This window comes from Arachis ipaensis, chromosome B6, assembly GCF_059453495.1.
Source record: "Arachis ipaensis isolate K30076 ecotype BB chromosome B6, ASM5945349v1, whole genome shotgun sequence".
In the NCBI taxonomy this organism is placed as follows: Eukaryota; Viridiplantae; Streptophyta; class Magnoliopsida; order Fabales; family Fabaceae; genus Arachis; species Arachis ipaensis.
In genome coordinates this window covers 31,426,173-31,437,047 of record NC_142441.1, presented here as the reverse complement: position 1 = coordinate 31,437,047, position 10,875 = coordinate 31,426,173, and the positions used below count along the sequence as shown (strand labels likewise).

The 10,875-nt window shown below is 30.7% G+C and overlaps 1 pseudogene; it reads left to right on the top strand.

Moving 5' to 3' along the window:
* Positions 1-6,341: 6,341 nt before the first annotated feature.
* LOC107646847 (cation/H(+) antiporter 15 pseudogene) lies at positions 6,342-9,836 on the top strand (annotated as a pseudogene).
* Positions 9,837-10,875: the final 1,039 nt, after the last annotated feature.

Below are 10,875 nucleotides of genomic sequence, written 5' to 3'. Positions count from 1 at the left end.
ACCACTATTGCTGCTATTGGATTCAAATCCAGGTGGAGGGGGTTTGTAAGGCTCATCTTCAGTGGTCTCATATCCATCGTTAGAAGAAGAAGAATCAACTTCAACAACTTCATCCACTGTTTTTTCTTCTGCAATATAATTTGGCTTGCTAACATTGTATTCAAAATAGATCACTAGCAAATTAGACTCCACATCCTCCATCTTTTTGTCACACATTTGGTTAATCTCCTTATCCCCCCTAAGAACATGCAATCAAGACTCCAAGTCAGGGGCAATACCATCATACCAATAAATCTCTTTGTAGCTTGTATACCCTAAACCCTTAAACATTTTCACCAAGACTTTGAAATTAACATAATCTATATCTAACAGAAAAAATGTCTCAAGTTGTCCATCAAAGTAGTACAATGCTCTATCAGAATCTCTTTCGAACCAACCCCTCATGATGAAAAACAGGGACAATTTCATATGACATCTGCCAGAAGAAAAATATGCAACACTTTTGATTAACTAACTACTCTAATCATCCACACCAATCATAACCAAACTATTTATACTTGATCTAACAGTGACTAAGGGTAGTAAAACAAGATTACGAAAATAGGTTAACCTAATACAACCAACTCAGAAAGTAGCCAACGAACTAAATGACACAAACCTTAGTAGCGTCATCAATGGCTCCATCAACAATGCCCTCGCCACCTCCTCGCTGGAAGTCTTCGTCAGCTTGCGTTGGAGGAAAACGTTTCACTTTCTTAGGGTTAAGGTGTAATTTTGTGTGCTAAGTGAGGGTGATTTTCCTACTGAAGCTACACGTAAGGGGAGAAGGACCAGAACTCATCCAAAACGTGTGTCTCTCCTTTTCTGAGAATGATGAGTTTTGATGACTGGCATGGGCTAGATCGTCCTAACAAAGTCAGCTGATGTGTCCATGCTAAGTCACCAGCTCACCGTTACAGGTAAGCGTTTTCCGTCGAGTTTCAAGTGAGGGAGCCACGAAAGGGTCGACGCCTCTAACAGAAGAAATAGACAGGGGTCAATTTGTCATTTTTCAAACGTTAGAGGGTGGCTTGTCAATTTTCAAAAAGGACAGGGGCTGAAAACGGTATTTACTCGTAAAAATATTATGTTAATTTTAACATTTTTAATATAAAAAGGACGTAATTACAAAATTAAAAGCAGTGTAGGGACCTAATTGAAAGAAAAAAAAAGTATAGGGACCTAATTAAAATCAATTGGATCTCTACACTGCTTTTAATTTTGTAATTATGTCATTTTCATGTTAAAAATGTTAAAATGAACATAATATTTTTACCAAAATACATACAGTCAAAGATTTAATTAAGTTTTTAATTATAAATACCTTCAATTTGCGAAGAAATATTCAGTTAACTCTAATATTTTTTACACTAGGAAGAACTTAATTACAAAATTAAAGCAGTGTAGGGACCCAATTGAAAAGAAAAAAAGTATAAGGACCTAATTACAAATTTGGTGAAACTATAGGGACCAATAGAGTAATTAAACCTTTTTTTTTTACATTTTCTTGTTCAAATTTTTTAAAAATTATATTTAATTTATATTTTTAATTATTTTAGTTTTGTTTGAAATATTTAATAATAAAATTGAATTATTATTAATTGTTTACATATTTTTTAGTTTTTTCTTCTACTTTAATTATTTATTGAAAAAATAAAATTAATATTATTAATTTTTAGCATATGTTTACTAATTTTAGGTTTGTTTGCAATATTTATCGAAAAAGAGGAAAATGGATTGAGAATTATTATTATTATTAATTCTTAGGATATATTCTTAGCAAATTATCACTTAGTTTAAATCCTTAATTAAAAAGTAACAATATTAGTAATCATTAGCATATGTTGTTAACTAAGTTTAGTTTATTTTTACCTTAAGTATTTGATAAAAAATGGTATTATCATTAATTGTTAGTATATATTTTTGAATTAAGTTTTGTGTTAAAAATATATTAAAATATATTACCCTTGATTATTATTAATGATTAGGGTTTATTTTTAAAAATTTTTTATTTTTACATATTTTTATTTGTTTTAGTTTTTTGAAATATTTAATAATAAAACTGAATTATTATTAATTGTTAGTACATATTTTTAGGATTTTTTCTTGTATTTTAATTATTTATTGAGAACATAGAATTAATATTATTAATTTTTAGCATATGTTTATCGATTTTAGATTTGTTTGCAATATTTATTGGAAAAAAGAAAAACATATTTAGAATGATCATTATTATTAATGCTTATGATATATTTTTAGTAAATTATCTTTTAATTTAAATACTTAATTAAAAAAGTAACATTATTAGTAATTATTAGCATATGTTGTTAACTAAGTTTATCGTACTTTTCACTAATTGTTAGTATATGTTTTTTTATTGAAAAATTTAGGAAAGACAAAAATAAGAAAACGTGACATCACACGTGATGAGAATCATATTGTAGAATATCTTTAACATTCTGTAAATGTAAATAATTTTTGTGTTGACAATAATGGTTAGTAATTAATAATTAATTTAGTAATTATTAATTGTTACTAAATTGAGTATTAATTTATTTTATTAGTAACAGTAGTGATTGACTAATTATAGTTATTGATTGTCAATTATTATTTTTATTTTCAGGGTTCAAAAAACTTGCACAACAGACACTTACATTAAATAGACTCATATGATGTTAAAGTGGAGGAACAGCTGAGATAAACCAAATTTCATCATATATTTCAAATTGAAAAGATCATGTCTTAGTCTGACTATAGACGAATTAGTTAAAAGGTAGTGTCCTGAGATGCACTCGTTTCATCTTCCACACGTGAGTGCACGATTACTTTGGAAGACGTTGCCATGATTTTTGGACTCTGAACTCACGATTTTTCGATGACTACATCAACTTATCATAGCACAAGTGGGTTAATGAACGAGTGCATGAACCAATTCGATAGTGTTTCTGGGTCGAACGACCATAGAGAAAGTGGAATTAAGCTAGCATGGTTTCACACCTTAAAACGGCGGCAACATTTGGTTGACTGACAGAGTAAGAAAATGTATGTGAAATTTTACATAATGTTGTTGTTTGGTACAACATTATTCAATGACTAGTCTAGAATCACTGTGCTCCTGAAGTATTTGTCATTGTTTCATGAGTTTTCTTAGATTAATAAATTTAGTTGAGGTCAAGGTTCGAAAAACCGGACCGGTCATTAAACCGCTCTAACTACTGGTTCACGGGTTCATTAGTCTAATTGGTTCAACCGAAAGAACCGTTTCAGAATAAAATAATATATAAATTATATATAAACATCATAAAATATAATTATAGTCTAATATAAATCTTAAATATCTTCCAAATTTAAAACATTATATAAAATGTCAACCAAATCCATATGATCTTATCAAAATACAAAGTTAAATAGTGAAAAGAGCAATGGTGCAAACAGCAACAATACAACTAGAAATAATTATTAATCACTCCTAAATTAATTCAAAACAGTAGCATAACAAATAATCACCCCTGAATTAATTCAAAACAGCAGTATAACAAAATCACTAATCACAAATCACAAATCTCTTATCACAAATTTAAAATTCAAAACACTTAGTGCCATAATTCCATAACAAAACAGTAGTATAAGTGCATAACAAGTTAACAACAGCAGCTTAATAAGTCACTAATCAGTAATTACAAATTCCAAACTCAAATCTGCAGCATTACAAAAGACTTAAGAAATCACAAATCACAAATTCAACCTCAAATCCCTGAAAGAGTAACACAGACTCAACTTTTCACTAACCTCAAATCAGTAAATCAGTAATTAGTAAATCAGTAAATCAGCATTGATCAAACTAAATGTATACCAGCTACCTTCAATTTATTTTTGTATTTTGCAACCCCTGGTTTTATTTTACAGTTTTGCTTCCTTCCACTTGATCACATTAGATGTATTGAATCTAATTGCCAATCCTTCATCCAATGGCATAGCCCCCTTAACTGAAAGCCACAATTTGGTGCAGCCCCACTTGCCCATTAATATCTCCCACAATTTAGTGCAGAGGGTTGCATATTCAGCTTGACAAAAATATAACAGAGTAACAAATTAACAATTACAAAGTATCAAAACACTAAAACAGCAATATTAGGTGTTCTGGAATCAGAACCATACATTCTAAAAAGACCAAAGAACGAAGAACGCAGACCCAAGACCCAAGATGAATTGAAGAATTATGGAACAAAAATTGAAGAAGAAGTTCAGAGAAGATGAAGACATGGAGTCACTCACCTAGGTTCGAGAGGCCAGCGAAGACGAAGAGGATCTGCCGAGTGACTGGGTTCCGGACACGGGGAAGAGGAAGAAGCGGCGATGCTGAGGACCTGGCGACGGCGGTGGCGCTGATGACCTGAGGACCGCGGCAACGATGGAGGCTACTGGGCTAGGAATGCTTCAGAGGGCTAGGGTTCACCGTTCACGAGTGGAGTGAGACTGAGATGAATGAATGGGGGAAGAGACCAGGCGACGGCGATGGCGCTGACGACCTGAGGACCGCGGCGACTATGGAGGGCTACTGGGCTGGGAATGCTTCAAAGGGCTAGGGTTCACCATTATACTCTAGGGCTAGGGTTACAATTGCCATTTTAAACGAAAATGATGCCATTATACTGTAGTAAAAACGACGGTTATAATTGCCGTTTTAATCAGTTAAAAATCACCGTTTTATTTAAAAATGATGGCGGTTCAAATTACCGTTTTAACCTATCCAAAAATCGTTCTTTTAATCTAGATAATTGTGACGGTTTTCTAAAAACCACCATGCTAACCTGAATGACGCCCAGAAGAACGACGTTTCTTGGAGGCACTATTTTTAATAATAATGTCGGTTTAAATTGTCATAATTTTTAAAAAAACCGCCATTTTAACCCATTTTTTTTGTAGTGTATGTTGCTAGTGATGTTATTATTAGTGTTATTGTTGGTACTACTATTGTTGTTGTTGTCGGTTACTATTATTATTTGTTTGTTATTGGTTTGCTGTTATTATTATTGTTCTTGTTCTTATTATTGTTGTTATTAGTGATGTTAGCTGGTACTATTATTGTTGTTGTTATTACTTTGTTGTTGCTAGCTCTACTTGTGTTATCGCTAAAAATTGTATAGTAGTTAAAAATTGAGACAACAACAACAATATAGTCATTTAAAAAAAATATTAAATTAAAAAATATAAATAAATAATTGTGTTAAGAAGTTAATAATTAAACTTAACTATATGATTAATTGAATGTAAATAATATATTATCTTTTTTTCTTAAAATATATTAGAGTATGTTATTCTCAAATTAGTGTGAGTAACAAATTCGCTCCCGTGTTAGTATATAAAAAGAAAAAGTCTTGGGAGCTAATATTGTATAAATAACATTGCAATCAATATTTAATATAAGGGAAAAAAAAATAAAATTCCTAAAAATAATAACATATGAAAACTCAAGTAGAAAAAAATATTCGAAATTCAAACCTAACAAAAACTTATTTTTAGTGAGTTTTATAATGAATTTGTTTAACAATTTACTATCATTTTAGTTGAAATTGGCTGATATAGTATTATTTTCTAACATTACTTATATAAAAGTTACTAATTATTTATTAAATTAATTAGAGTAATGGTTGTTCCAAAGTAAACTAGAGTAATGATTAAATAATATCAATAAAGCAAGGGTATAATCTTGAAGTTATTGTTTGTAAAAGTTGTGAATTTTTTTCTAATAAATGTTTTAAAAATTTAAAATTATTTAATTGATAACTTTATCACGTAGTATAAATTGCACAACTTTACTATAGATAGGATAAGTTTTCCTAATGATGGTGTATTATGTTTTAACATATGACGGTCTATATTACAAAACTACTTGACTATAGTAAGCTTTTTTAAAATGCATATAACTGTCTCTGTTACACTTGGTATCTAACGATTTATCTTTTAAACTTTACTTTTAATTTTTTTGTTTTGCTATTTTGAGATAACCAATGTGTACAAGACAACTGTGTAACTATAAGACAGCTATACGCCTAACTTCCTTTTCAATGTGTAGAGCAATAATTTTACCTTAGGTTGTGAAAATGATCTTTGTTTTTCAACCAAAAAAACAAAACCACCAAAACAAAACAAAATATCCCTTCCCTTATGAAAACTTGAATAAGGGAAATGCTACTTTAAATGGAGACGTATTGAAATACAACGTTAATACTTCATTTCTGTTTGGCCAAAATAGAGAGATTCTAAAGGGGAAACGAATTGAATACTTGAAGAAGAAAACTATGGGAGATTTCTTGCCACCTGCATGTTTTAATATGTTTGTATCCGATGAACATCGAATGTGGCAAACAAGTAATATCCTAGAAACAGAGCTTCCTATGCTTGCATTTCAAATTTTCTTCACTGTATTAGTGGGTCGTCTTCTCTTCAATGCATTCAGACCTCTCCATCAACCTCGCATCATTTCATTTGTCTTTGTAAGTTTCTGTATGAGTATCTGCAAGTTTTAATTTTCCATAAATTAGATATTAACAATTTAATGTTTAATCTATGAAATTATGCATATTTTTCAACAATTTATTTGGTAATTACACATTTGAAATTTTTCTCACAGAGGATATTCTAATACAGAAATGTTTGGTAATCAAAGAAAATTAATCAAAAATAGCCATAATTTACCTTATTTAGCATTCATATGAATGTTAAATAAAAATGACTGTTTTTTTTTTGTCTTCCTAGTATTATCGATTCTAATAATAGTTTTCGGTTTTGAAATTTATGACAGGTTGGTTTCTTACTGACTCCACCACTATTGGGGAACATTCCAGAAGTATTCGGCTTCATTTATCCTGTAAACGGAATACTCAATGTTGAAGTTACTTCACATTTTGGCCTCATTTACTACGCTTTCCTCAATGGCCTGGAAATGAACCTAGACACAATTCTAAAATCCAAGAAAGAAGCTACAAGCATTGCAGCCATGGGAATCATCTTTCCCATTCTAACAGGACCAGGATTATATGCTCTGCATCGAAAATTCTATATCAATAATACGTTCAAGCTTGAACAAGTTTCAAGTCATGCGTATTTACTTTGGACTTTAGTTCTCACAGTTACAGGTTTTCCAAACCTAGTTGAAATCCTTTCTGAGCTCAAGCTTCATTACACCAGCCTAGGAAAAGTTGCATTAACGGCCGGCATGATTAGTGATACTTACAACTGGATTCTCTTCACATTATTGGTGCCATTTTCAATTGATAGCTCCAACGCAATTTATTCAGTGCTATGCACAGTTTTGTTCCTTACTGTGTGCATCTTTTTGGTCCGCCCTTTACTTAAAAAGATTATTGAACGCAAGACAGAAAATGATGAATGGGATGAGTACCAACTCCTTTTTGTGGTGATGGGAGCTTTTGCATGTTCATATGTTACAGACATTCTTGGCACACATGCCATTGTTGGTGCTTTTGTGTACGGACTAATTTTGCCTCACGGCAAATTTGCTGACTTGGTTATGTCGGTTTCTGATGACTTTGGTGGAGGGTTTCTGGCGCCACTTTACTTTTCAGGCAATGGAATGAGACTTATAATAAAATCCGTTTTTTCTCATGCAAATTGGCCATTGACAATGCTGGTTCTAATCTTACTGTGTGTCACAAAGATATTGGGAACTTTATTTGCCACCTCCTTATCTGGTAAGTCTGCCAGAGATGGTTTTGCCATAGGATTGCTTCTCAACACCAAAGGAGCTTTAGCGCTCATAATGCTAAGCATTGTTTGGGATAAGATGGTAATTTTCTTATTCTCGAATCACACTATTTACTCTTTTTAGTAGACAATCAATTTAGCTTTTGAAAAACTATAATATTATCAATTTGCTACCTAATCCGTAGGAGCCTAACCAATAACAAGTTAATAAGTGTTTTTTAAATTGCACTGGATACTAAATTATCATTAATTAGTGATTATTTAATTTATTTTTTAAAAAATATAAAATTAATGATTATTAATTATAGTTATTTAAAATTAGCTAGTTAAAAATTGTTTACTTATAATTTTTTTAATATTATTAATATTTTAATATTTAAAAAAAGAAATATACGTGTCTCTCTTTAAAGATAAATAACATTTAATAAAATATCTTCAAAGTTTAAGCAGAAATAAGAGCATTTTGATTGATTATTTATTAAATATTGTTAATTTTTAGAGAATGAAGAATATATTTTTTCTTTTGAAAAATAAATTGTCAATTTTATAATTTTTTAAAATAATTATTATGATGCCTAAAAAATAGTGTTTAACTTGTTAAAAAGTATTAAAAATTAATATTTAATTTAAAAAATATATTTAAAATTTATCATAAAAAATAAATTAGACAAAAATTAGTCATCAAATAATAAGAAACATAAAATTTACTGTTTTAAAGGGTAATGTAGCTGTTTACTTTCTTTTTTCTGCGTACAATAGAAATATATTTAATTGATTGTTGAAATTTGTGGGCGTAGATCTTTTTTGCACCAACATATGCTGTCCTCACTGCTGCCGTTCTTCTAATGACCATAGTAGTTTCACCAATGATTAACTTCATGTTCAAGCCAAGAAAGCGATTTGAACAGAACAAGCTAAGGACCATACAAAAGCTAAGAGCGAATGTAGAGCTCCGAATTTTGGCATGTGTCCACAATAATCACCATGCTACGAGCATGATCAACATCCTTGAACTATTCAATGCTACTAGACTTTCCCCAATACATGTCTTCGGCTTGTACCTTGTCGAAATTACACAACGTGCCGCCGCACTTGTTGTTGCTCATATGGAGCCAAGTAACCAGCTTGGAGTGCAAAGTAATCTCACCGAGTCTCAAGTTGAGTCAGAAAACATTGCTTTTACCTTCAAGGCCCTTGGAAATAACGGAGATGGAAATGGAAATGACGCTTTTAGAGTCGAGACCACGAGCGTGGTCTCGTCCTATGAAACCATTCATCAGGATATATACATCTCTGCAAGAGAAAGAGGCACGAGCTTGATTCTCCTTCCCTTCCACCAGCAATTAAGTTCAGATGGTAACTTACTAGAAACAACCAATGTCGTATACAGAGATATAAACAAGAATGTAATGCAAGACGCGCCTTGTTCTGTGGGAATATTCATAGACCGTGGTCTCGTAACTTTCTCTCAAACATGTCTTCATATTCTTATGATCTTTGTCGGAGGCCCGGATGACCGTGAAGCGTTAGCAATTGCTTGGAAGATGGCAGGGCATCCGAGGGTTCAACTATCAATGGTTCGACTCTGTTTGTTAGATGAAGCTGCTGCTGCTGCAGAAGAAGCATCTCATCATTCTGAAGAAGCAGAGGGGATATTGTCCAATGCGATGGATAACGATAAGCAGAAGGAGTTGGATGATGAGTATATAAGTAAATTTAGATACACTGCGGTGAATAATGAGGATTATATATCTTATTCAGAGGCTGATATTCGTGCAGGTGAAGATATCCCTAGAGTGTTGAAAGCACTTGACCAAAGAGGGTGTGATTTATACGTAGTTGGACAAGGAAATTGCAGGAACTCCATACTCTTCTCAAACTTACTAGAATGGTGTGATTGTTTGGAATTAGGTGTTATTGGGGATATTTTAGCTTCAAATATTTTTGGTACAAACTCATCTATTTTAGTTGTTCAACAGTATGGTTTTGGAGGGATGAAACTGGAGAGGAAACAAGACCATACGGCTAATAATAGTCGCTTTGGATCGCTAATTGTGAAGGCAGAATAAGAGTACATTCGGATTGACTTTTTTTTTTTTTTTTTCAACATAGTACTTTAAAATTTAAAGTTTTAGCCTTTTAGGTATGGTTATAAAAATTAAGCCAAACCGGGTTAGAATCTAATTCACCGATTTAGGATAAGACCCAATTCATCGGTTTAGGATTTAAATTTAATCTTTTTCGATCAAGTCGGTCCGTCCAGTCCGAAGCCAGTGCTTGTAATTTTGGAATTTTTCCAAAATGTGTAAGTGAGTTCAAACCCTTCACCAAGCTATGTAGTGCTTCTTTATTATATATGCTAATTATAGTATACAGCTTCCAGAGCCTTGTCATTTACAAAGCGTGCCTGCTTTCCAACAGGCCCAGGTTATGTCACTCTTTAATTTTTATTATTATATATATATGCTAATATCATATATCACATAACTCCATTATTAAATAGTTTATATTTATTTTATTTATTTTGATTTTAATTTAAATTGACTTATTCTTAAGTTAACTAGATTTTTATTTAACTATAAATTTTATTAAATATTTATAAATTAAAAATACAAACAAAAAATCTTTTATTAATGAGAACTTATTTTTTCTTTATATGATTATATAATATCTATTAATATTATTTTTCAATAAATATTTGTAGTATATTATTAATATAATAGGTATATCAATAAAATTATTAAAATTTGAAAATAATTATTTTAATATAAAAACAAAATTAAAAATACTTATAAAATTATGATAGAAAATAATAAAATTTTATATAATTATTTAATTATATTGAATCAACCAATTCAATTAATAATCCATCAGTTGAATCAATAATTCAGTAATTCAATGTTCTGAAATTTGATTTTGATAACTATATATGCTTTTAGGTGATTGGATTGGGTATTCTATAATGAAAACTTAACTGTCATTAAAAACAGAAGGAATGTTTAATAAATTTAAATTATTTCTTAAATTTTGAAGTTCGATTTAACTCATTTTTTATGTGTAATTTATATTTCAACATATATTTTATACAAAAATATTTATTAGGATGTC